The 27,912-nt window shown below is 35.1% G+C and overlaps 1 pseudogene; it reads left to right on the top strand.

Moving 5' to 3' along the window:
* The first annotated feature begins 12,561 nt into the window (after positions 1 to 12,561).
* LOC145280525 (5S ribosomal RNA) lies at positions 12,562 to 12,679 on the top strand (annotated as a pseudogene).
* The last annotated feature ends 15,233 nt before the right edge of the window (positions 12,680 to 27,912 follow it).

Below are 27,912 nucleotides of genomic sequence, written 5' to 3'. Positions count from 1 at the left end.
TATTAGCACAATGTTATTTTATTATTTGTATTGAATTATGTATCAAAATATTAATTTTTTGTGTCTTTAGTAATACTTATTAATTTATTTCATTAAAGTCAATACTATATTAAAAATATAGTAGAAACCATTTTCGTAGAAATGTTAAGAAATTCATATTTGCTGGGTGTTATTGACTTTTCTGTCCAAAAATCCAACTTTTTGCACTACCCGGAAAAATATCAGCTTTATCAAAATATACAGTGCCAGCAAAAAGAAAGCCCGCACTTGTAATTTTTTCAAAAACTGCAAATTTAAGATAAATGAATGTAACTGTTTAAACAACCATTACCTCATTTGATTTACCTTTTATTCCTCTATAATTTTACTTGTACATATTTTACTTGTAATTGGAATATTCTAATGTTCACGCCAATTTACAAAAATAACTTCAAATTGAGACGACAAAAAAGAAAGTCTACAGCAACAAATTTGCTTAAAAACAGCTTAAATTATCGCCCCTAAATCAGTTTAAAATATCCACCAACAAGCAACAAATCATCTCTAATCGTAATTGTTGTTGTTCCAGAATTAAACAACGTAACATTTAGTCCATGTGCCACGACTTTCTCTTAGTGATCGTCAGAAGCTCATTAATCTCCACCTTTCTGGTTTATCCAATCGAGAAACCGGCCACAGATTGAAATATGATGACAAAACGATACGAAAGACTGTGCAAAAGCACACAAAACACAGGCAGTGTTCGTGATGTCCCTAAATGTAGTCGTACTAGAGTTACTTCTAACAGGGAAGACAATGCTATCAAGATCCGCAGCCTAAGAAACAGATTTGAAACGGCTCCCCAAATCCAACAACGGTGCAATCTTGTTAAAAAGTGCTCTCTTTCTACTGTCAAGAACAGATTAAAGGAATTTTATTTGCGAGGATATATTGCAAGACTCAGGCCAATGATTTTTGTAAATCTGGACTTCATCAGATGCAATGAATATCATAAATCTTCATATTGGTCAAAAGTGCTTATTAGCGACGAAAGTAAGTTCAATAGGCTAGGCACTAATGGTAGGCAGTACATCCATCGGAGGAAAGACGAAGAATTTTATCCTAGGTGCTCGGTTTCAACGCTGCAAGGTGGTTGGAGGTTCAGTTTTTGTGTGGGGCATTGTTAGTACCAATGGTCCAGAGCCTATTGTTCGCTTGCAAGGTCGAATTAATTCGACTAAGTATATTAATATGTTGACTGAGCATTTTCTACCCTACTTTATGCACGTAATGCTCCAGCTGGCAATGTCAAGAGGTTCGTAGAAGAGGATGATATTCCGTGTTTGGATTGGCCTGCACAATCTCCGGACCTCAAGCCTATCGAAAACGTATGGAATTACATTAAGCAACAGCTACGCAATGATAAAATTTCAAATTTGGAAGAACTTTGGACAAAAATTAAAGAAAAGTGGGATGCCCTTTCCCCGGAATACTTCTGCAGTATAATTCAAGGAATTCCCCAAAGAGTGCATGCTGTCAAATTGCACGACGGCTATGCTACTAAATATTAACTAGTTCATTGTGTTCCTGTTGTATTTGTGTTGCATTAATGTCCTAAAGTTACATTTAAATAACAATTTTCCATTGTGCGGACTTTCTTTTTGCCTCCTTAATTTGAAGTTATTTTTTTTTAAATTAACGTAACCACTACAATATTTCAATTAAAAGTCAAATATGAACTGGTAAAATTATAGAAGAATAAAAGGCGAATAAAATGTTTGTTGAAACAGTTACATTAAATTTAGCTTAAATTTGCAGTTTTTGAAAAAAAATTCACGTGCGGACTTTCTCTTTGCCGCATGTGTATTTGTTGATTAAATATATTTTTCTTTTCGCGGAATATCCACGGGTTCTGCTAGTACGTTATAATCTAGCAGCAAAAAACAAAAAACAAAAAACGTTGACACGATTTAATAGCGCTCCGAAATTGGTTAAGTTACTGGATAGACATATGGGTAGATAGTAAAAATAGGTAATAACAAGGATATTAATATTTTTTAGTTTTTCTTTTGTTAAGAAGTATGTTGGCTGTTTGAAATTAAGGAAAAGTGAAGGGGGGAAAAAACTAAAGGGAAGACGAAAAAAAAAAAAAAAAAGATGGCGACTGCTCCCCGCCGGCCGATAACATGCAAACCGAAAGAAGCGTAAATGGTTTCGCCGCTTATAGCATTTCGAAACAAACCACAGAAGTATGTTTTGACGCCTGTTTTTTACATTTAACAAGATTTACACGTATAACTTATGTCGCGTCCGTTTCATCTAGTCTAATACAAATTTAAAGTGAGAGAAAGTAGATATGCGGCCAGAGAGAGAGAGAGAGAGAGAGAGAGAGAGAGAGAGAGAGAGAAGAAAAAGAGAGTGAAGAGAGGAAAAGAGAATTGAAGAAATAAAGGAGGGATGAGGAAATAGAGACGCTGAAAAGGTAGGAGGTGTTAAGTAAAATTTAGTTTGTTTAAAATGAAAATATATACATAAAAAAAGAATAGAACGGCTATACACCTAAGATACTTTCGTTTATGCGTACTGGTCATAAAAATTCCACTTCGAACTTAAGCATGATAGATTATCGAAAATTCTATTTCAAACTAAAGTGTGAAAGACGAAAACATGCTTTTTCCAAATTAAGCGCGCAGGAGTAACGAAAATCTCATTTAAACTTAAACACGAGAGATCAACGAAAATTCTATTTCAAACTCAGGAGTAACAAATGTACAGAGGTGTTTTAGAAAAACGAATGGTTAACGAACATTCTATTTGAAACTTAAGTGTCTGATACCAATAAAGTTTCTAACTTACGAGGCACCTTAAAAATGTTTCCAGACTTTTACTGTACATAAATTAAAAAAACAAAACAATTATTACATTTTACCCTCAAACATTGCCACTTTGATCAGAAACCTAAGCTACAGGGGTACTATGTGGGGAGCTGGGCAGCAAGATGTCGGTTCACGTTACACTTGAACTTCTGCATGTCAGTACAGTTGGGGAAGCCGGAACCCGGAAGCAAATTCTAAAGTCTAGCGGTTCAGGGGAAAAAACTACTGGAGTAGAAGGCACTTATATCTAGGGATCTCAACTATGAAGGGGTGGGATTTTGCTGCTTGTTGGGTTTGTCGGGGTATTTACGTCGAGGGGGTACAAGTGCTTGCAGTTCGTTGGAGCAGTCGCCGTTAAAGTACTTGTAGAATAGGTAGAGGGATGTTACATTTCGTCGATGGGACAGAGGTTGAAGCTTAGATGACAGGTTGGCGACTCTCTTTTGAACCTTGTCTAGGAGTGAGAGACTAGTAGCAGATGCACCAGCCCAAATATGACAACAATACTTCATATATGGGCGAATGGTGGCCTTATAGAGGTACAGGATATTTTCGGGCATTAGTAGCTTTCTAGCACGATAGAGAGAACCTACCTTTTTCGCAGCGGTCTCGGCAATGGTCTCAATGTAATTGCTCCAACTCATGTTTCCTGTGAACGTTAGGCCGAGGAGTTTCAAAGATGTATTTTCAGATTTCTTTGGCTACTGCTATTGTTGGTAGAGAAGGTTTCTTGTAATTATTGAAGGAAACAAATTTAGTCTTGGCATCAATAAATGTGATCATCCATTTTTGTCCCCATTTCACTACAGATTGGACGTCATCCTCTAGTGTTTCTGCCATTTCTTTAGATATGTGTTCATTTGTTTTCCTTTCCTGTCTTATAGAGCGTGGTTTCATCAGTAGTAGACTCTTGAAAATTCATCAGTAGTAGACTCTTGAAAATTCAGTATATAATTGCTATACATCGTATTAGATGACTGATCAATTTTTATGATTTCAGGTTTAAATGAAGAGCTAAAACAGAAATTGGGAGACGCCCTGCTAAAGCCTGATTGTCACAATTAATTAATTTCAAAAATGCAATCTGGACGTGAGAACACTTTAGAAAAAGGATAGGCAATAAAATTCTATTTTAAAATGCCATGAAACGGTATGGAATGCTTCAAACTGCTTTTGAACCATCTTGCATGAACTGAGCATCAGTTTTTGAATGGCATAAAGTCTGTGAGGGATGATGAGATGTGTGCGGGGGGAATAAGGAAGTCAGAACACCAGAGTTGATTCGCTAATTAAAGAATTTCATGTATAGCGACAATAAGTGCACGGTTTGATGTCAGTGTGGGAACTGTACATAATTATTCGCAAGGACCTGAAGATTTGTCCCAAGGGTGCTCCATCTTTGTCATAGATTATTTTACCAAGGGTATCCAGACGGTTCTTCACCTTCTCTATAGTTCAGACGTTGCTCTCTGTGAGTTTTGGTTAGTCCTTAAGCTCAAGGAAAACATTAGAAGCTGTCGTTATTAGACAAGTAAGGAGATAAAAGAGACTATGACGAGAGTCATTATCACGCTCAGACAAGAGGTCTTCCATCCAGAATTTGTTAGAACAAGTACAAGTGATGAGATTATTTCGAAAGAGACTAGAGTTTCATGTGTGTACTTTCAATAAAAGTGCTCATACGAAAAGCGTCTAGAAACTTACTGAACGCATCTCGTACGTGTACTTTTTACACTTGTTCACCCTAAACAAGGCATGTAGCAACTTGAACGTAATAGATACTATTTAAAACCCATACCTAATAGAGACTATGTGAGGAGATGAGTGCGACGTATACTAATATTACATTTAAATTTCTGCATACAGTCAGAATAACAGGAAACAGGGGGAATGCCAAAGTTTAGCAGTCATAGGGAAGTAAATTTGAGAGTATAAGGTTTTGCGGCATCTAGCGAACTATCTAGTAAAGAGGTGGAATTGTTGGGTGTATTCACGTCGAAATGGCACAAGTACTATGAATTCATCGGAGCACATTCCATTAAAGTACTTGCAAAAAAAAATCACAGGGTTACAACATCTTGGCGATGGGACAGGGGTTGAAGCCTTTTATTAAATTGGAGACTCTTTTTGTACAAGAAGGAAAAGCCAATAATAGATGCACGAGCCTATATGTGGAAACACAATGCATGGGCGAATGGTGGCTTTGTAAGGATTCAGGATACTTCCAAGTGTGAGCAATTTTGTAGAACGGTTGCGGAAGGCCTTCTTCCTTTCAACAACTTTGTCATTATCTTCAGTATACTTATTCCAAATTATTTGCAAGTAAGTCGAAGCGTTTGAACGATGAGCTTTCAGGTACAGTGTTATGCATCATAGCAATCGTCAGGTAAGAAAGTTGTTTTTATAGTTGTTTAAAAAGAAGCGTTGTTTTAGTAGCATTAAATTTACGGCTTCATTCAACTACAGATTGGATGCCGTTTTATAAGATTTCTGCCATTACCTCATATATATGTTCATCTGTTTTCCCCTTATGTCAATTATAAGAGCACTGTGTCATCAGCATTATTGCAACAATGCTATTTCAACTGGATAGACACACAAAACGCCATTTTAAATTTAAGTGTGCAGATCGACGAAATTGCTTTGTAAATTTCAAGTGTGACTGACAGCCGACACACCAAGTCTTTTTTAAAGAACGCGTCTCTAAAGTTTTTAAAAATTATTTCACAGATGTTCTAAATCAGGGGTTCGTAAAGTAGCCTTCACGAAGCCCTGGGGCTGAGGGGCTCCTGAAGTTGTTTTTAAAAAGAGAACCAAATGCTTTATATGGAAACATTAAATGGCTGCAGGCATTTAATTATTGATCTTTTTTACTAAAAACAAATATGATACATAACTAAAAATGTAAGGAGTTTCAGGATGGTTCATGAAAAAGTAAATAAAAAATAAATTAACAAAAAATTCTACAATTTTTTGTTAATCAAAACTAAAACAATGGTTGTAAACTCAAAAATATAGTAAAATCACGAACAGGAACAACTAATGAACAAGTATAAGTTAAAATTTGCAATGAATGTTTTTCATATTTATTTTAGAAATTATCTTGTTAGTGTTCCATGAAAAATCTTTGCTTTGCTCAGAGGCTCCATGGTTACCTGCAGTTTGGGAAACTCTGTTCTAAATTACATGAAAACCGTTGAGAGTTTTCTTTTTACTTTTTAAACTATATAAACTTTCATCAATTTTCACGGCAAATTAGAATACGTTATCTGTTTTCATTGGGTTTTTTGAGTGACAATAAAACATCTTAACCGCCGATTGCCATGACTAATAACACTCTACCTGAAAACCCATCGTTCAAACTCCTCACCTTAATATTCACGGGCAACGTGAATTGGAACAAATACATTGAGCACATTTCTAAGGCTACGGCTAAGAAAGTATACTCGGTTTACCCGACTAAAGAACTACTCACACCTGTCAGTGTCTACATCCCTCCAAAGCCAACATTATGCCATGCATAGCGTATTGTTGTCTCATTTGGAATGGCGCATTTCTCACTAGTCTCTCACTCCAAACTAGTCTTCAATCTAATTGGTCCTACAATGTTAATAAAGATCTTACCTCTATCTCATCACGGGAATATGTTTGTTTTACAAGTAATATAAATGGAATCTGAAAGTAAACATTTGTCTCCAACTTTGAAACTCGTAGTACTTGTGTCATTTCGACGGAAATACGTCTGATAATTCTGACAAGCAGCAAAATCTCACCCCTTTAAATGTATAGCTCACTAGATGCCGCAAAGTCTCCAACTCTAATCGCTTCTTTTAGCTATACTTTGGAATTTCCCCTGTTTCCTGCTTGTACTGACAATTAAATGTAAATAGACATCTCACTGCTCAACTCCCTACATCATAATGACCAAGAAAACATTATCTCAAATAGTAGTTATTTAGGATACAGTGGAAATGTGCATTCTTTAACATTAAGAATGAATAAAACAAAATATAAATTCCTACAATTTCTAATGCATATTGCTTCTAATATTTTGCCTTCATAAGATGATGTCTCTGAATTCAGCTCCGATTATAGGACTCCTGACTTTATTGGTTTGACGTCACGCCGTGTGAATGCTAAATAAACGCCAATGCCATTGTTTGTTTTTTTCCTTCATTTTTATCTCAGATGAGAAAAAAAAAGTGCAATTACCACGACTTATGCTCGACTGGAAGAAAAAAAACGTCTCAGAATGAGACATTTGGGGAAAGAGGAAAAAACAATGCATTATGGGAAGATGTTAGTGAGATAAAAATTAGAGATGACAATCTAAAGTAACGTGGTTGGTGGTATTATAGTTTAGAGGTGGAGGAAAAAAATACAAAGCATGGGAAGATAAGAAAAAGAGGGGGATTAAGAGGAGAACAGAATAGTGAATCCAGCAAAGGAATAAGATGAGAAGAAAAGAAGACAAATATAAGTAAAAGCAACTTACATAAAAATACTTAAAATATGTAAGAAACATAATCTGACTACTTTTAATACACCGTCTTTAATATATCGGAGACACTCGAAATGTACGAAAGCGTAGAGAGGTTGAACGCGAGGAATCCTTGATATTTAACCTTTATTCCAAATATAGTTGCTGTACAGTAACGTCTTGCGCATTATTTATGTAAATCCTCCATGCTTTAATCAAAAGATATTTTTAATTGACGATGAAAATTTTAATTAAATTACGTATTTAGTATCCGATGCTGGGACACTTAATATTAAATCTTGGCAATATGACACTAGTTCTTTTTTAAAATCAAATATGGCGGCATAAGATGGCTTCTCACGTGTGATTCAAAGTCAATTATGCTTTCTTCGGGTCTGTTGCCTATAAACCCTACAATAAGTAAAAGTTTTTAAAGTTAATGTTTTTGTAGACTTTGAACATTTCTATTTACTGTTATGTACTTTTTTCTTCTCCAAATTCTGTTTTCATTTCATATAAATAATTTACTACTGTTTTAAAATAACATATATCTGTCTGATTAGTTGTTTATTGGGTTTTCGCTGTTCAACGAAACACGTGTAAGACATACTTCATAAAAATAAATAAAAGATTATGCGTGTGAATTGTTTTAGAATGATAACTATATAGATATATATATATGTGTGTGTGTGTGTTTACGCGTGTGTGTGTATGTTAATTGACAATACTATCCGTCGCTAAATAGTTTCTACTTTTATTACTTGCGAGACAATAATAGAAGTTCTTCACCTGCAACCCCCCCACAAATAAACAAAAAGGGTACTGTTATTTCAACATGAATAAACGTTTTAAAAAGATATATACTTTTTAAAATAAATGAAAAGTGGACAATCTTTTATTACCGCGATGTAACGAGACGGGAACCTAACTCGGAATGACATCTTAACAGACCCGCTTCCGTCTTTTTACCCTTGTTCTCTATGGCATAAATATTTGTTCATTTTCGGACTTATTAAAATCATATTCGTAATCTGGCGCTTTCGTTTTGATATTCGCTGTTCACACCTTGTTTGCAGGATTGGTATTAAATGTGTCTAGCACGACATTCATTAGGTCATTATTTTGAGTATTTTACTCGACGACATTCGAATATCGTTTCCTAATCTAAAAAAAAATAATCACGAATGACCTTTATTGTAAGCCTATTCTTCACTTTCTTATGCACTATTTAACAATAACTACTTGAACCGTACTGCCTGACCATTGCTTCCTTAATGGTATGACGCAATCGTAATATACACTACTACAAATGTTTGACAAAATAGTTAAATTCTACCAAACATTCGTTGCTTACCATTATCCGATAAAATGCAGTTAAAAACCCCAAACTGGGCAAAAATAGGTAATAGTGAGTATACAGTGAACTAGCAAAATCTATGCGCATCCTAGACGATTATCGATCAGTTTATGACCAACGTCTGAACTTTATTAGAGCTGCCTTCGCTGACAAAGTACACCTATTGCATAGTTTGACCGCATTGTCAATCTTTTTGTCCCTGCTTGACCAATGCACAAAGCCTCTCATGAGACGTTTCATTCTTTAAATACCAGGATGACCGATGTTTAATTCTTTTAGTATTCCTTTCTGTATTACTTTTTTTTTACACGGTGGTCACCACTTATCAAGGCGCGGAAGCCACTCAGGGATAAGGGTTATTGCAAGTACATTACGTTAGTGTGGAGATTTGATGAAGTGTTTACTTAAGGGGGCGGTTCATTAGGAATTTGTTAACGTTGGACTTGAACATATCCAAGTTGTAGTCAGGTGGGAAGCAGGCAGACGGAACAGAGTTCCACAGGCGTGCAGTTCTAAGAAAGAAGCTTTGTTCATGGAATCCACGTTTTGATTTAGGCACAGATAAAGAGTGGGGGAAATTTTTTGCAGTGAATTCGGCTAGACGGGTGTTTTTTGTGAAAGATTGGCGAGGGGGTACCAGAGATTGGAGTTCAGACGAGCACCTGCCATGGAAATAACGATAAAACAAGGATAGGCTCGCAACGTCTCTTCTGTGGGAGAGAGGTTGCAGGGTAGAGAAAAGGGCATCCCCTACTAAGCCACGAAGTCTATTTTTTACTCTGTCAAGGCAGGATAGGCTGTTTTTAGCAGCTACTGCCCAGATATGGCATCAGTATTCCATCCTTGGACGTACTTGGCTTTTATATAGATATATGCTACAGTGATAACCAATTGATTCATTCCAGATTAAATACATTTTTGAATTTTTTTGCTATTTTCTACTCCTTTTATTTTATTTCTTCGAGTGTTACCATAAACTATTTAATAGCGTTACACAATTTTCTATTTCTTCTCCATTGTGTCTGATAGAGTTTCGGCATATTTGCGCATTGGTCGAGATAATTCGTCGAAATGATAAATTTTTGACGATTGAATGTGCTCCATTTTATAATTGTAATTGATGAGAATTGTCCCTTATTTTTGTAGTCTGTTTGCTTTATGTAATCATTAAAATTGGTTTATAGTCAGTTTATTAGAATACGATGGGATTTTTTGCAAAAATAACCTATGTTTCCTCGAAAATCGTACATATTTTGAACAAACGCGTTATGATAATTTGCTAAATCACGTAAACTTTGTAGTGACGATATGTTTTCAAGAGCCGTTATATATTTAGCTCTTTTTTATCTTTGTTTATAATTTGACCAATACATTTAAATATTAAAATAAGAACATCACAATTTTGTTTTTTTAAATTTAAATCTATACTCCTAAATTCTCTTTAAAAGTTTGTGAGCATTTCATTTGTGCTCCTCGGTACTGCTTTTGATAACTAAAATGTTATCTAAATGAACTGTCGCACATTCCAGTCCGCTACGCTATGTGTCTATTACAGGATCTCACAGTAAAAACAACTTTTATTGAGAAAAAAAAAATTCACGTAACTTTATTATGCAATAGAGCCGATATCTCATCAATATAGTCGCCTTCAGCGTCAATCACCTGCTCCATATGGGCTCGGAACTGGGAGCATACCTTTTCCACAAGCGGCGGCGGGAGCTCGGCGATACTCGGCGGATGGCGGCGATCAAGAAGACATTGATGTTGTTGGAGGTCATGTTGGTGATATTATCGATGTATGACTAAACAAAGTCCAGCGGGTTCAGATCGGAGGAGGAGGGCGCTAGTGATAGAAGGATACAAAGTCGTAGCACTACTTCTGAAGACAAGCCTGGGTTTATTTGGACTTGTGGGTCGGCACCGAGTCCTATTGCGACACTCAGTGTCTGCAGCACCAGGGGATCACCACACTCTTCAGCATAGCCAGGTACACTTTGGTGTTGACTTTTAAGCCGACTTCGAAGATGTGAGGTGGCATGATGTGATCCTCACTTGAAACAACACCAAAGGTAATAATCGTGGCCGGAAACTTTGTTCTCATCACCCTGCACACGTCCCTATTATTCGTGGCAATCCAGCAATGCATGTTAATGGTACTGGCAATGATCCTGTTTTCATAACTTGTCTCGGTAGAGAGCATGAGTTTATCTGGTCAAGTATTAGATGGTCAAGTATTAGATGGTCAAGTATTAGATGGTCTGCAACATAAAAAAAACGGCTTTCATCAAACGGTAATGGAATCCTGTCGTCTTTTATAGTGCGACAATTATTTCGTTTTGTATAAATAAAAGCCACTTGTAGATACACATCACTTAAATTAACCCTTGAAAAAGTGTTCGTTGAGTTTACCGAATATATCTTCTGGACTAGAAAGAAAGTAGTGATAATTCTTTAGTGCACACTCCCTTCTTTAACTGAAATCTGCAAAAACACAGATCTTTATATTCTTTAAATAGATAATAAATAAAGCTCACTCGCTACACTCTACTGTCGAGAATACATGTTCTATTACCATGTGCCAAATCAAACATATGTTGTATTGTATAGTTTATATATATCTTTTTCTCTGTATGTCTTGTGTATATCTTGTGTATGTAAGGTCTACGTGTTTCTATAATCGATAGTCGTGTATAGAATCATAAAAACAGTTACTTTTCATCGTATATGGGTTATCTTTACGTACTGATTTGTTACGTGTATGTATATTTTGTTTTTAAGCAATTTTCACAACAAACAAGGCACAGTGCCACTTTGAAGTAGGGGACTACTATCGGGGACATAATTTGCAGGGGCATTATGAAGGGAGTTGAGTAGCAAGATGTTTGTTCACATTACACTTGAACTTCTGCATATCAGTACAGTTGGGAAAGCAGAATCCTGGAAGGGAGTTCCAAAGACTTGCAGTTATGGGGAAGAAACTATTGGAGTAAAAGGCTTTCTTACACCTAGGGATCTCTGCTGTAAAGTGGTGGGACTTAGTTGCTTGTCAGGTTTGTCGAGGGTAGTCACGTCGAGGAGGTACAAGTGCTTGTAGTTCGTCGGAGCATTCACCATTAAAGTAGTTGTAGAACAGGAAGATGGATGCAACATCTCGTCGATGGGACAGAGTCTGAAGCCTAGATGACAGTTCAGGACCTATCAGGTTGGCGACTCTCTTTAATAGCTTTTCGTTGTATATGGGTTGTCTTTACGTACCGATTTGATACGTGTATATTTAATAGTTTTTCTATGTGTATGTGGGTGTTTTCACATATTCACAAGAGTAACGAACCGGAAAATAACAGACCATATTTAACAATGCGAATAAACTTTAGTCTGCTAGACGCATACCTTATTCATTGTCTCTCTCTCCTGTGGCAGAAGGAACCTGAAAATGAAGGCATCTTCTTCCGCATGCAACACCCAAAACGCCGCGTTATAATTTCTAAATCTTTATTTCCAAATGTTTCATGTCTTGGAGTCTGCAGCTCTTAATCTTCTCCCTTCATTTTCCTCAGTTGGTCCGTAGATACTTCCATATAACATACACCCAGTTTTTAGAACTTATTTTATCACTTATCAACCTGATTTAAAGATGCGAATGAAACATTTCTGTTCTTACAAACATTGGTTAAGTATTAGGCTTTAATTAAAACTTTATAGTAATATCTTTGTATATTGTCAGTCCACCAGGAACAAATAACTTCCGAAAAGCGTTTATTAGTTTCTACGATTCGCCATTTTAAGTTTCAATATTTTAACAGAAAGAGTTTATAGGCACATTTCACAATTGAAATTTATACATTATATTATGACAGTCCGTGTTTAGTAAATACGGCATAATCACGTTTGCCACACCGGTTCCCGTCAGATCACCGAAGTTAAGCAACGATGAACCTAGCCAGTACTAGATGGGTGACCATTTGGGACTTCCAGGTGCTGTATGTAGTCTCCGGTTATCTCGGCATTGTTTCCAGTCGTCCTGGACTTCTCCTTGTCACTGTACTCAAGCAGTGCCGATTCAGGAGAAGTGTGGTTTGAGATTGGGCAATTACATGCGCAGCTGCCCCTATAGGGGTATTCTTTGTCTCTCGAGGCTGAGTAGTGGTATCGGGTATCTAGTAAATGGTCTGAGTCGTTCAATACGGAAACTTTTAATTTCAAAGCCTTTCTTTTTACGACAACATAATAGCACTCCTTCAAAATTAATTTGTTCACCAGTGACGCTTTTAACTATTTTTCGCGTTCTCATCAAAGTTGTTTTGCCAGTTATTTCGACGTTTGAAGTATGAACTTAATATTTTAATCAATATTTTTACCTTAACAAATGCTCTGATATTTTTAACGTTACCATATTTTATTTTTTCAAATAAAGCTATTAACATGTTATTTTTAACTCTTTAGTGTGTAGTTCTAAAAATAAAAGTAGAAAGATAGTTCGTTTGAGGTATTCTTGGTAAACAGGTGAGTGCATTTATGAAGGTTGAAAACAATGTAGAAAACCAGATTGATAAAACAAGAGATGAAAAAATAGGCATTCAAAGAAAGTATATTGGTTACGAATCTTCACAAAATCAATTTAAGTTTGAAAGGTCTTACAAATATTAAATCTGTTCAAATGCGACTTACTCCTAAATATAAATAAAAATATTCGGGATGATGTAAAGTCTTTCATAATTTCGGGAGAGAACATCCAAAAGTCACATCGTTAAACAGAGTGAATAATTTAAGATGACTGCCCGAACCTTTAAATACATTAGGTTCGCAGACAGATGAATGGCAGTAATGCAGCAATTAGAAAAAATTAATACGATAAATAGAAGTAAATGCTTTCATTTTAGTTATATTTAACATTTATGTTTAAGTTGGTTTACTTTATTTTATGGGACTATTAAAATAACTGTTTTCATATATTGTTCAAATCAGTTAGTATATATTAAGCTGTTATCATATGAAAAAGAAAAGCGTTCACTAAGTAATGCCTCTGATCTATTTCCAGTTGTCTGATCTAGGTGAAATTTTCCATGTGAAGTGATTTATAACTCTATTAGTTATGTAGCAAATTATAGTCTTGAACTAATTTTGATTTCTGTTTTTCAGGTGTTTGACATGAGTCAAGTGATCCGGTTTTTCTATTTGAAAGAATGAACACCACGATAAAAATAAAATAAATAAAAATGAAATGAAAACAACGTATGGTAATTATACCCTATCCTAAGACCGTGTAAAACGCTGGGGTAGTGAATTCAAACATGTCTGGAAATCTATGGAAACAGCTTCCCAGATCTTGTCACTCCCTTGGGCTGTTTATGAGGTATCTGTCAATTAAGGTGAGACTTGGAAGATTGGTGTGACTATTTGCTAAATATGACAAGAGGTCAAGTGAATTTAGTAGAGAGCACTTGTACCAACCAGGACGAAAGACGGTTAGGGTAAATCCCGCGTCTAGTAAGGCGGTGCTCACAACTTCTTGAACCAGAACGGAGAATTTATTATAGTTTTCTAGGCAAATCGTACCACAGTTACATGCGCCTACTATGCTTCACTTTTGAGAACATTAAGAAAAGCTATTTAAAACCAGAGGCAAAGTCAGCAAAGATATCTCCGTCCTGCAAAACAATACTTCGGTCAACAACGTGCATGTCGCCATGACAGAAACACCAAAGTGTGCTTATGATGTCCTTCCTCACCCTTCTACTCTCCTTTCGATTTAATCTGTTTCCAGTCATAAAGTTGATCTTGAAAACAAAACGTTTCCCAGATGCTGCTGCCTTGATTTCTGAAACAGTCATGGTTGAGAGTGTTCTACAAAAGCAGTCTCCAGACACGTATTAAGCGATGAGAGAAATGCGTGATTCTGGATAGTTCCTATGTGGAGAAAGACTAATAAGTGTGGCAAGTATCGTTGCTCTACTATTATGAAACGTGGATAAGGGGCATTATTTATTGAACGCGCCTTATATCTGACACGTCAATCATATTTGAATATACTAAAAATTATTTCATAAAATTTGTAAAACATGACGCAATATGTTGGGGAAAATGTGACATACTTTCAGTCGCAGACATACATCAACTCTGTAGTTTACGATGGATTGCTGCTGTTGTCGTCGTTAATATTATCCTCACTGCTTCCTCCCGTGGCAACAGCTGCAGTCAGTTCTCGGGGGAAATCGCATTTTGTTGTGAATGTGGTTCGCTTCAACTGAAGATAATTTCTGTTTTTGAAAAAAAAAATCCCTGGACAAAAAATAAATATTTTCTTTTATTTTTGCTGCTGTTTTGTGTGTGTGTGTGTGTGTGTGTGTGTGTTTTTTTTTTCTTTATTTTTTTTTAATTTTGAAAATCCCTCGTTGGAAAATATTTGAGTGTTTCGTAGCGAAAGGCAGGCGAAGACAATCAAACCGGAATTCAATGCCGAAGTTCAGTGAGATGACAGTCGCGGTTGTTCGCTTTCGTCTTCTTGTCAGCGTTTGATGTTATATGCTTTACACATGGGAAAGTTAAAGCGAAGAGAATTAGGCGTTCGAATATCGTCTCTGGCTTCACGCGGGAAAAGTTGAACCTTTAGAGACGCATTCTCTGAAAAAGATCAAAATATACTTTGAAAACAGATGAGACTAGATAGTGCTTCACATTCAGAATCAAATTGTGGTGTCCAATGTAAACTTGAGTCTTAAGACACTGCATATTATTAAAAGTATATGTTTCGATTTTTTTAAGATGAGGATTGATCATTTGTATTATTCGGTTTACGTTGGAGTAAGGTTCTCACAACATGTTGACCGATGTAACTTCCGACTTTTATGTACATCTTGTTTAACTCCGGAATCTTTATGCCGAACTGGAAAACCTGTACGAAATTTTGATGATAACCTTTATTAAATCAATGGAGTAGCGTGTTCTCATTTCGTTTGCTATGACCGAGTTTTTGTCTCAAGTAATTCATAATTGTATTCTTAGTATCGTTAAAACTGAGTATTTATCTCGTTCTGTTAGCATTGACCGAGTAAAAGACGTAATTCGTATTCATACTTTTAATAACGCCCGTACGTAATTTTAAAACATCAACCCTCAGAAACCTGACATAAGTGTTGTTTTCACCAATGAGTTATCAAGAACCGAATAAAATAAATGTCTTCATACACACATGTGGGTGTTTACCTGTTGTTTTCTTCAAGGTCGTCCCTTTTTATCTTCGCCGCTTTTCATGTGAGACTCTGTCGTCTCGTGATAGTTGATGGCCTCGTCTATTTACCTTAGATGAAGAAAACTTTTCATGCAGGAAGTACACCAATAGGACGTTCACAGAGTTTCTTCAAGGTTTTATTGGATAAATGAACTTATGAGAGAGAGGGAGAGAGACTAATAACTAATGCTTGACTTCTTAAATGTATATAACGAAACGAGTCACGCGCAGATAGACAGACATCGGTAACACTCAACTTAGATTTTTGTCATACATTATTAGCGAGCCTCGTTCGCATGCTTCTAATAAATACTGAACGGAAACCCGATGTTTCTTTCTCGCTCGAAAACATGACTCATTCGTGATATTCTCATATTTTTGTGTTGTCTACATCTCCTGCTTGAACTCACGCCATCTGTCTGAGTACCATTCTGTTTGCAGATACGAAGATATCCTGACATGTAATAACGTGACCCTTATCAAAACTCACACTAACTTAACTGGCGTAGGACCTCTGTTATGTAACATTAGAACTAATTATTATTTAGTGTTTACATCTGTCACGCTATAGGTCGTTGCAGACAATTCTAGTATGAATTATAGTATTAATATACTCTAGTAATAAGTATGACTAGGACAACAGCATATCCTTTTCATTTGATATCTTCTATGCTTTTATATAGAGTGATGTGGTTTTTTGTTGAGTAACTGTGTCTAACTTTGTCGGATATATTCTAGAGAGTCAAAACAAAAAAAATGAATATTCTGTTGTCATAGCCCTAGTAATAAGTATAGGACATAAAAACAAGAAAAGATTCAAGGTTTTTAAGCCTCTTAAATTAATTGTCCGCTATGACTCGTGGCGCAATAGGCATACATTGTGAGACAAATCAGTTCCAAGTGATAATCGTCTGAGGGTTAACAGTTCAATCCACGGTGCTACCGTTAGTAAGAATACAATTACGAATTAATTAATAAGATCATGGCTGGTGAAAAAGAAGGTGGATTAAATAAAGAATTCCGTAGAATATTCTGTCAAGATTCTTGTAAAAAATAGGAGGTTACATCGGACGAAACGTTGTGAGAATAGCATTCAAGACCATACAACATAATAAAAGTTTCGTGTTTTCCCGGATCAATGCTAGAGGTGGGGCTCTGACATGTTTTACCATACGAAGTCAGTAAAGCACCCCTTACCCCCCCCTCAAATCTTTGCAATCAAGACCTCGCTAACGAATTCCCTTTTTTTGCCCATAATTAGAATCAGCTACAACTATAAAAAAGAAGGAATTGCTAAAAAAAAAAAGAAACCAAACAAATAATAAGAAGGACGAATAAAATAAGAACAGGAAAAGAATGGTGGAGGATGTACAGCAGCAGAACAGTAAAATAAGGTAAAAAAAGAAAACACGAACAAGAAAGCGGCCAGATTAACACTATTACTACTTTTATTCTTAATAAAAACTAAATCTAATATAACTGCTACTACTACTAAAAAGCATCATAATAATGATGATAATGATGATGATAATTATAATGAGTTATCTTAGTAATCTTTGCTCCCCACAGGCATGTAACTAGATGATTAACCTCGGAAATTAAAAACGAATGCTTTTATATAGTTTATGACGAAGTTATGTCTAAGTATATTTTCTTATATATCTATATCTATATATATATATATATATATATATATATATATATATAAAATAAAAATCTATTTATTCACTCAGCCATTCACGTGAAATCACTTTTTTCTTCATCCTATCCCCTCTCCTTCACTTTTTGTTATCAAATAAGATATTTGACGTACTTGTCGTTTCATCAAATACTTTTGCAAGCAAAATCCGATCCCGCATTTTGCTAAATCCTACCCTTTGATGAGAAGAAAAGTTTTTCTTCGAAACTCTACGGATTATGGACTATCTACTTATTTAGTGTTTCCTTTTCAAATTAAATATGTTTTCAACTCTCTTTCAAAGTGTTTTTTAACATGTTTTATTAACTATTTGCTCTCATATATATATATATATATATATATATATATATATATATGTATATATATGTGTGTGTCTTTGTGTGTGTACATATGTGCACATATGTATATATATGTATGTAAAATATATGTATACATACATATATATATATATATACGTATGTGTGCAAATGTAAACACACTCTATATCTATCTGTCTCTCTGTGTGTCTGTCTGTCTCTCTCTCTTTCTCCCTCTCTCTCTATATATATATATTATATATATATATATATATATATATATATATAAGGAAGGACTAAATTTATATATATTACTATATATATTATATTTCTGTCTTTTCTTTTTCCTTCTGTATATAAGCTCCACTTTGTAATATCCTGTCCAGTAGTTTCCGAGTAAAGTAGGGTACAAGTTGGATTGTGTCGACTGATCCATGTTAATCTTTATTAATCCTTGATTGTGCATTGAACGGATATTATAATACTTACTTGGTTGTACTGAATCAAACAAATGTTCATACAACATTTCATCGAGATCAACCCAGTAGTTTATGTGGAAAAATGAAGCGAATAGACTGAAAGAGAAATATAATATATATAACGTATTCAATTTTAAATAGTAATATTCAGTTTTTTGTATTCAGTTTGTAATTTTTAAAAATATTTTTAAAACTATAATTTTACTTTTTTTTTTTACACTTATTTATTTTTTGTATTATTTATATTTTTTAATGTTATGATATTTTTTTGAGTACACCTGCAATATTACAATATTATGAGGCCAATAAAACCCGGTATTAAAACATTATAATTCTTTCTAAGTATGGATGAAACACCAACAAATAAATATCTACCCGGGCATAAAATAGAAAATTATAAAGATAGCATGACTTTGCAGTATGAAATAGTAGGGATATGTGGATTGGTATTGAAAAGGAAATATGAACTTTAAAATGGAATCACCAATACTAACCAGTAAATATCAGCTGCATTTACATCATGCAAAAAAAAAAAGAAAAAAATTGAGTAAAAATTTTTTAAATGTGATCGCAAAATATACTGTGTTTTAATACGTCTGTCGATCGTTACGCACGTGTAGCCTTTGGTAATGATCTATTAAGAGTACATATTCATTCGAGTAACACACACACGCACACACACGCACGCACACACATATATATATATATATATATATATATATATAGTTGAATAGCTACAAAGACGGGAGTTGTATCATTAAAACGAGCAACCTTTTGTGTTCCAGAATTTACTACACAATCAACACCATTCTCAATTTTGCCAGCAATGAATGATGGTTGTGCATGGATGTCCTGAGCGCGTTTTCTCATACAATGCTCGTTTTAAAAGGAAAGCCATCTATATTTTTACTTAAAAAATTAGAGAGCTACCATGAAATGCGTTATACATTAAAACGAGCAACTTGCTGTGCACCAGAATTTATTTTTCGACATAGTCACCACCATTCTCAATGAACTTTTGCCATGAATTCAATGACGAATCTATGCTTCTAGCGCACATCTGTGACAGAATGTGGTGCTAAAGAGTCTCATACCACCAAAACTCTTAGCAGACAGAGGAATCATTCAGGTCCATAATACAAAGTTCAGTCATCATAACAATTCGATTTGCAATACTTTCTAATCCATTTGGATTGAATAAAAAATAGGAGGCATTACTTTTGCAACGCTCCCTGTATAACACAAGGCTGATGTGGATCGAAACTCAAATTACCGACAACGGGGGACTAACCACTAGGCCATCAACGAAAGCCACAAGGAAGGAAAATCATAATCCTTATATAAACAGTATAAACTTTCACCAAGATTGAAGCTATTAAACCATATTTTGCTTTTGTATTTTTAATTTTTCGAGCATAAAACTCACTTTTTAGTAGTTATACTTTCTTTTTCTTTACATAATTTCGTCTTGAAATATCGCTTCTTCCTCCAATGACATCCGGTCCGTTTTTTGTATAGCTGATGCACTGATATTTATCAACATGAAAAGATTAAGCTGTCAATTTGCGGTGCTGAAGAAGGTGTCTGGTCGGTATGAGAGCCGTCCAAAGATGACAGAGCTTGATAACGATGCGCGCGGCGTGCCTGTTGCTGCGTTGACAGACAGACAGGCGAAAACCGATGGAGAACGGAAGTGAGTCAGGCGGCTCGCACCGAAAAGGCGAAAGAAAATGGACGCCATTTAACCTCACATACAAACAATTGCATCATATATATATATATATATATATATATATATATATATATATATATATATATATATATGTGTGTGTGTGTGTGTGTGTGTGTGTCTGTATGTGTATGTGTGTGTGTATGTAAACTGTTTAGTAAAATACACGCAAACAATTGTATTTTAATGAGGTTGTAAAAATTAGCTTGATAAAATGAACTCCAACCGACCAAAATTAATTACATACCTGTTAACATTTTCACACACACATACACACATACACACATACACAGACACACACATATCTCCGTCCGTCTGTTTTTGTCTCTTTCTATATATATAGTAACAGGCCGCCCGGCATTGCCCGATCATAAAATACGCTTAAATATGATATTTTCATTGATTCAGATTTCATATTTATTATTATAAGCGGTACCCGGCCACGCGTTGCTGTGGCTTAATGGAAATAAAAAAGAAACAAAAAAAAGAAAAAAATGTATATTTCTTATGTTCTCAATACTTGTGGATACCTCAGGCTTAAAGCGCCGTAAACCTTAGTGTTTAATTTTATTATGGACATGTATTTCAGCTCGAATTTGAAATATCGTATAATTAAAATTGTAGCCCATTTTGAATTTTTATAAAAGTATAGTGATTTATAAATAATAAACCGCCGAAAAAAAAAAGAAAGAACACTGTTTAAAGAATAAAACAACAAAGTAATAGAGAGACGAACGCGCACCCAGACACACGCAAATCAACAGACGTACGTACGTACGTACGTACGTACGTACAGATGTTAAAAATAAATAAACTGCAAATACAATAAATAAGAAATACAAATAGAATACCAACAGAGAAGCTTTGTATAGCGACACCATATTTAATGTTAGTAACCGTTTGTTAATGTATTGAAGAATAGAATTCTAGAATATTAGAATGTTCAGATTTCAGCCAACCAGAATAGACAGACTTTGTGAAGAGGGACTTTATTAATTATGTGTCAGAAAACTCAAAGATGATGGCATGTCTATGTATATTTAAGCAGTTACGATCGGTGTAATCTCAGCGTAGAAATATGTAGAACTGTTCACGATGTAAACTGGTCGCGGTAGTAGGTATTTAAAGAGAAAAATAGGAAATACTTCCTCTAAAAATGTTACGATTTTGATGGCGGTGTTCGTCAGATGTAATGTAGCATTTTAATATCACGACTAAATGTGTATGTAATGGTATTCGAAAGCTACAGAAGATAGTGGCGGTTAAGCTAGATGTTTTGAATTTGTATGTAGCATCTGTTGCTGTAAACCTCTGTTACGTTAGTGTAAAGGGGAATGTCTGCAGTACTTTTATTATATAGTCGATTATATAATATACATTAATGATTATATAATATATAGTAATGATTTAAAAGTTAAAAACGCATTACCCGTGCACTACCACGAAGAATCGTAGCCAGAAGGTTTAGCTTACTATTTACTTTTTCCTTTGACGTTAATGTATGAGCTATGAATACATGTTTGCTGCAAGACTAAAAATTAAAATATGAACCAATAGCTGTTACGTTAAAAAGAATGTGAAAATTTGTTAGATCTTTTGCAGATGAATGCAATCTCACGATCCATATATAACAAAGTTGTGTTTTATTTTTAAATAAAAAGAGAAAACGGTTTTTAATATGAATATCAATACAAAAAACAATATAGGAGTACTAGAAGGTCGTCCGGAATTTCCCGGTCGTAAAATACACTTAAATGTGACATTTTGATTAATGCAGATATCGTATTTATTATTATATTATATTGGAACGTTTAGCTTACGATTTACTTTTTGCCTTTGTGTAAACACCTGAGCTATGAAGACATGTTTGCTGCAAGGCTAAAACTTTAAACACGAACCAATAGTATTTACATCAATCATGCATATTCGTAATGCCATCGTTCAAACTTCACCTTGCAAATTCCACTTTAATTGTTATACTTTTGCACCGATTTTCCCGACTAAAACCCAAGTATAAAGTTTTGCATGGGTTCGAATATGCTATATATTAAGTTTCATATCTGTAAATGAAAAATCAACACTAGAGTTTAGTAGTCATACATTATAAACAAATATATATGTACGCATACATAAATATATAGAGAAAAAGATGTGTGTTTACTATAACTGAATGCAATTCCACGACCCAAATATAACGAAGGTTATTTTCCTTTTAAATAAATAGAAAAAAAGTTTTTTTTAATATGAATACCAATAAACAAAACACCCAAAATTAATAGGAGTATAAATATATGTATAAATATATTCTTTTATTTGCAGTTTAGTAGAAAACAATGTTGAATACGAGACATTTCCACACATACCTATTAACACACACATATATAAGTAACACACACATATATATTAACACACACATATATAATAGTTTTATATAACTATAATAGATTTTAAATGAATACTAACAATTTATCTCACGCTTACAGACACTAGTGATTTATGCTTTTGTAATCATGAGTGTATAAAGTGAAAATTAGTGCTTGAAAGATTCAAACTCAGTCACATAGTCACCTTGAGATAGTAGGCTTGCATTCTCATTTAAGCCGTCGGCAATTAAAACAAGAAGTTACTGAAATTAAGTGCTTACAAATGTCAAGTAAACGAGCATACATAGTAAAAAGTCAGATTATTTAACAACCAGACTATTTTTTTCATAATTCTCTATATATAATATTAATAATTTTCATTTTTGTTTATTTTAAGGATAACGCTGTCACCTGGGTTTGAGATACACATTGGAAGATAAAACCCTGTAGATACGCACACATACACATACACAGACACAGGCATATACACAAAATATGTATACTCATTATGTATGTTAACTCGTTAGGTAGGCATGATTATCACTGACTTGCGATTTTTCTTAAGCAGTTATGAAAACTTATCACTCACTCACTGGAATTAAACCTTAGAATATATATATATATATATATATATGTATATATATATATATATATATATATATATATATATAAAATGCATCAATCGCTTTATTGCAGATTAGTTAAATATCAATTTTTCACTAACAATCCGTTACAACAAAATGAAAATTACATCATCAAACGACTGCTTTAAGGTTAGCTTTAAGGTTATTCAAATTCAAGGAGTTATGACATTTTATTCTTTATCGTGGAATTTCCACTGTCCATCGCTTTATTGCAGTCTCTTAAAATGTTGTTTTAGGGCAAACAATACAATGTATTATCATGCGAACTTTATTTTTTATTATATTTTTCTGTCAAAGAATAATGAGAAAAAGCACACCCAAGGTGCTAAGCCTGAAATAAATGAATTATTTATCAACATATCCACCATTTTTAAAAAATGAATTAAAACAACCTTTTGTTCTCCGGAGAAGTCAATTGTTTGATCTCAAAAACGAGTTTGGCTCTAGCAATATCAACTATGTTCTCCACAAGGCATCCTTTGAAGTAAATTGCTCTCCTCCCTCATAAACTCCTCTTTTTAATATTGGCCAGAGGAATTTAATGGGGTTAAGGTATGGAGAACACGGTGGTCAGATCATGAAAGTTTCTCCAAAGAAGCCCATAGATTCAAGGAAGGCTGCAGTCGCCCTAGCAGAATGGGATGGTGCATTGTCATGTATAAAAATCATCTGAAAGCGACGTGCAATGGTAGGTCATCTAGCCAGGGTGACAAATATTTATCAAAACAAGCCTTGTACGCATTGCTGGTAAGTTTTACGCCCTCTGGAACTCGAAATGGTCCAACCAACTGATCCCTAATCATTTAGCCATGGAAATATCGCACAATAAAAATGGTATTATTGACGTAGTTATTCACAATTAAAGGGTTTTATCTCAATCAAAATATTTCGACATTATTAGAATCCATTTAGTTTTCTGTAATTTAACTATGGATAAATTCAATGTAGAGAAAAATAATTTTAAGTAAAATGTCTCATGCCTTCCGAATAAGTTTGCAAGAACTAAATACATCAGGGTCTCGAGCAGGGTGTTATTGAAAATATATGTTTTGAACAATAGCACCATCTCTCTGAGCTCATTGCTCAAACTCCCTGGCTTGACAGACAACAAAAGTTAAAACAAATACATTGAGATATTGCAAAGGCGATCGCAAAAAAGAAACTCTCTCTACTATGCTACAAAATCATTCATACTTGAGAGTATCCTATATCTTTGCAGCTCCATCATTCGTCCATGCATGGAGTATAGTTGCTACATCTGAGCTAGAATGTCCACTGGTTGTCTCTCCCGATTAGACAGCGTCCCCCAAAATAGAAGTTCCTTCCGTCCAAATAGCAATATACCTTGTTTGAGGTGAATAAGACTTAAAATTTATGAATTAATGATCCGAGGGAATGCACGAATTCACGTCCGATCGATATCTGTAAAAAACTTGTGTTAAATTGATCCTGTATAATGAATCATTCGCAATAATTATTAGATGCTAAAATGAAATACCCGATGGTGTTGATATGCCGAAAAAGAAGAAAGTAAACACATGCATCCAGACTCTTCAACGAAAAAAAAATCCTTTACCATTATCGGCACTAGACAGTTGACTTTGAACCTTGTCCTGGCACTGTGGAGATCAGCGGGAATCAAATACTGATGCATCAAATTTAATACACTTGACATCAAAGGGTTAAAAGAAACCAGTTTCAAAAGGAACACAGCTTATAGTACTCTTATTTCTCTTTAGTTTAAACTTCAAAGCACCATTCGTGTTCAAGTTAAGAAAAGCGATTATACTATTTATACACAGATTCACGACGGCTCTACAGTAAAATAATCGCTGTTGTTGTTGTTGTTGTTACTGTTACTGTTGTTTTCGTTACTGCTGTTGCTGAGAATTATTCTTGATCATGATTTTGTTGGTATTCGTGTCCCCAATATCCTTCTGTTAAGAATTCTTTTCTACACAGATATCGGGTACAACGGAAAAAAATCACGTGCAGGTTTTCAACGTTCCTAAGTGAAAGTGTTTTCGTGGAACGAACTGGGTTCGAACTTTGCACACCTAAGTTAGCTCTGCACCGTTAACCACTGAACCACCGTCAACTCCTTGCTGCTACTGCTGTTGGGTATCATTCATTCATTTCGAATGAATCAGATTATACTTGTTTGCATTCATTTTCTCGATGCCTTTCTTGTTAGAATTCTTAATAGACAGACACTGAGTACTTACGGGAGGGACAGCGTAGGGGTTACCAACATTCCTAAGTGAAAGTGTTTAGTAGAACGAACAGGATTCGAATATGGAACATCAAGGTTGTTAATCAGTGTCGTTAATCACTGCCACCTCTTTTCTGATGATTTTTCTCGGATACATTTGTAAGCTCCTCATTTGCTAACTTGTACGTTTCATCTTTTATTGCTCTATAGATTTTACTGTGATAATTTCTTTCGTATAATATTGTTGGTATCTCACCAGAAAAAATTCAATACAGATTGAGACTCTATTTAGTTTCCATCCTCACGAGAACAACATTAGACGTAGTGTAACGTTGTTATTATTTTAAAATGGACCAAATCCTGTATGTAAAGAATCGCAAAGAAAAGAAAATGTAAGTCATTTATCACAGAAATTCGCCATTCTTTAGCTTTTGAAATTACAGGAATTCAGGGATATTTTCTACAATCTGCTGTTATATTGCCGTAATTCTTCTCTAAGACCAACCAACTCTCTTCCGAAGCAAACCAAAAGAAGGAAAAATAACTTCAGCTGAATTATGAGATTAATAATAATAATAATAATAATAATAATAATAATAATAATAATAATAATAATAATAATAATAATAAGAATAAGAATAATTCTGATTTCGCTTATGAACGTCTCTCTGGAAAGGGATGGGATTCATTTATAGAGCATTTCCCTTAATCCCGGCTTCAAACCAGGAGCTTCAAAGATTAAGGGGTTTCCTAAGGATGTTGGTGGTACCTATAATTGCAGAGGTTTGAAGGCCGCCTAAAACATCTGGGATTTGTAGTTTTTTCAATTGTCCTTCCAGACGACTTGATACTACTCCTAGTGTACCAACTACGACCGGGATTATTTGTGTTTTAACCCCGTGTATACGCCTTATCTCCAAGGCCAATGGAGCATAGTTGCTCCACTTCTCATTCTCCTTCTCTCTCACATTCCTGTCCCAGGGTACTGAGAAGTCTACAGTCTGCCAGTTTTTTGAAACCTTGTCAATAACGACCAAATCCGGACGGATTATGTTCCAATAGCTTGGTCGTTATGACACTTTTGTCCTACCATACCTCTACCCTGCCATCCTCACTTGTTCTCACTTCATCAGGCACCTCCTCAAACTATTTTCCAGCACACTTCACCCAACCCTCTTACACACCTCCCAACATATCCGGAGTCCCATGCTAACATGTCTTTTGCGGTACTCTCTCTGGACCAGTCCACTACACCCTGCTGCAAGGTCTTACCACAAATCCGGCATTCTGAAGCAATTTCCTCTCCTAGAACCATTTTTTGAACAATCGTGTTCCTAATGACTGCGTTTGTGCTGCACAAACAAAAGCTTCAGTATTCTTAGCCAGATACCCAGCTCTAATCCATTGCCATGATCTTTCATCAGTCACTTCTGCTATATTCTGGAAGAATCTTCCATGCATTTTCTTCCTAGCCAGTTCCTCTGCCCTTTCTCTATCCATACGTTTCACATAATCAGCCTTGGTCTCACATACCTCCACTTCATTGGCCACAACCTTAAGCATCCACTCCCCACTTCTAACCACATGCTCTTTCAACGACATCTCCTCGGTTCTAACACAATATTTAACACTTTTCAATCCTCTCCCACCATCTTTCCTCTTTTGATACAGCTTTGCTACGCTACTTCGAATGTGAAATATACCAAACATTGCTAAAACTTTTCTTGTTTTGATATCCATCGCATGCAAATTCTTGTCAGACCATTCTAAAATTCCCGCACTGTATCTCAAAACGCTAACTGCCCATGCATTTACTGCTTTCATTAGATTTCCTCCATACAGTTTCGACTTTGCAATTAGTTTCACTCTTCTAAGATACTCCTTCCTGACTTTTTCTTTCATTTCTCTGTTCATGATGCCTACACCCTCCAGCACTCCTAAATACTTATATCCTGTATCTTCTATTTCTTTCATGATTTCTCCATTTGGCAGCACTATTCCATTCGAATGAACCTTTACTCCTCTTTTCATCACCAGCACCGCACATTTATTAATCACAAACTCCATCCCAATGTCTTCTGAGTATGTCCCCACAAGTTCTACCAGTCTCTTCATTTCCTTTTCATTTCTACCGAATATTTTCAAATCATCCATAAACAGTAGATGATTGAGGCGTCTGTCACCAGATCCAAAATTATACCCCAGTTTTTCTCTCTTCAAGAGGATGCTCAGTGGCATCATTATCATTACAAAAAGAAGGAAATATCCCACGTTTAATGCCAACCTGTCCCATCTCCTCTCTGTTTGTGGTCAGCACTGTTTTCCATTGAGGCATACTTGTCTCCAAAAGCCCTACCACATTCTCAGCAACCTTCATTATCAATAATATTTCACGTATCCATGAATGAGGAACCATGTCATAAGCCTTTCTGTAATCGATCCATGCTACGCTCAGATTTCTCTTCTTCTTCTTTGCATCCTGCATTATTGCTTTATCAATTAGTAGTTGCTCTTTAGTACCTCTCGAGCCTTTCCGGCACCCCTTTTGTTCGTCAGGAAAAACACCATTA

This window comes from Euprymna scolopes, chromosome 7, assembly GCF_053919585.1.
Source record: "Euprymna scolopes isolate OS-2025 chromosome 7, ASM5391958v1, whole genome shotgun sequence".
Taxonomy (NCBI): domain Eukaryota; kingdom Metazoa; phylum Mollusca; class Cephalopoda; order Sepiida; family Sepiolidae; genus Euprymna; species Euprymna scolopes.
The sequence above is the reverse complement of the archived record's forward strand: the minus strand, read 5'-3'. Positions and strand labels throughout refer to the sequence as shown.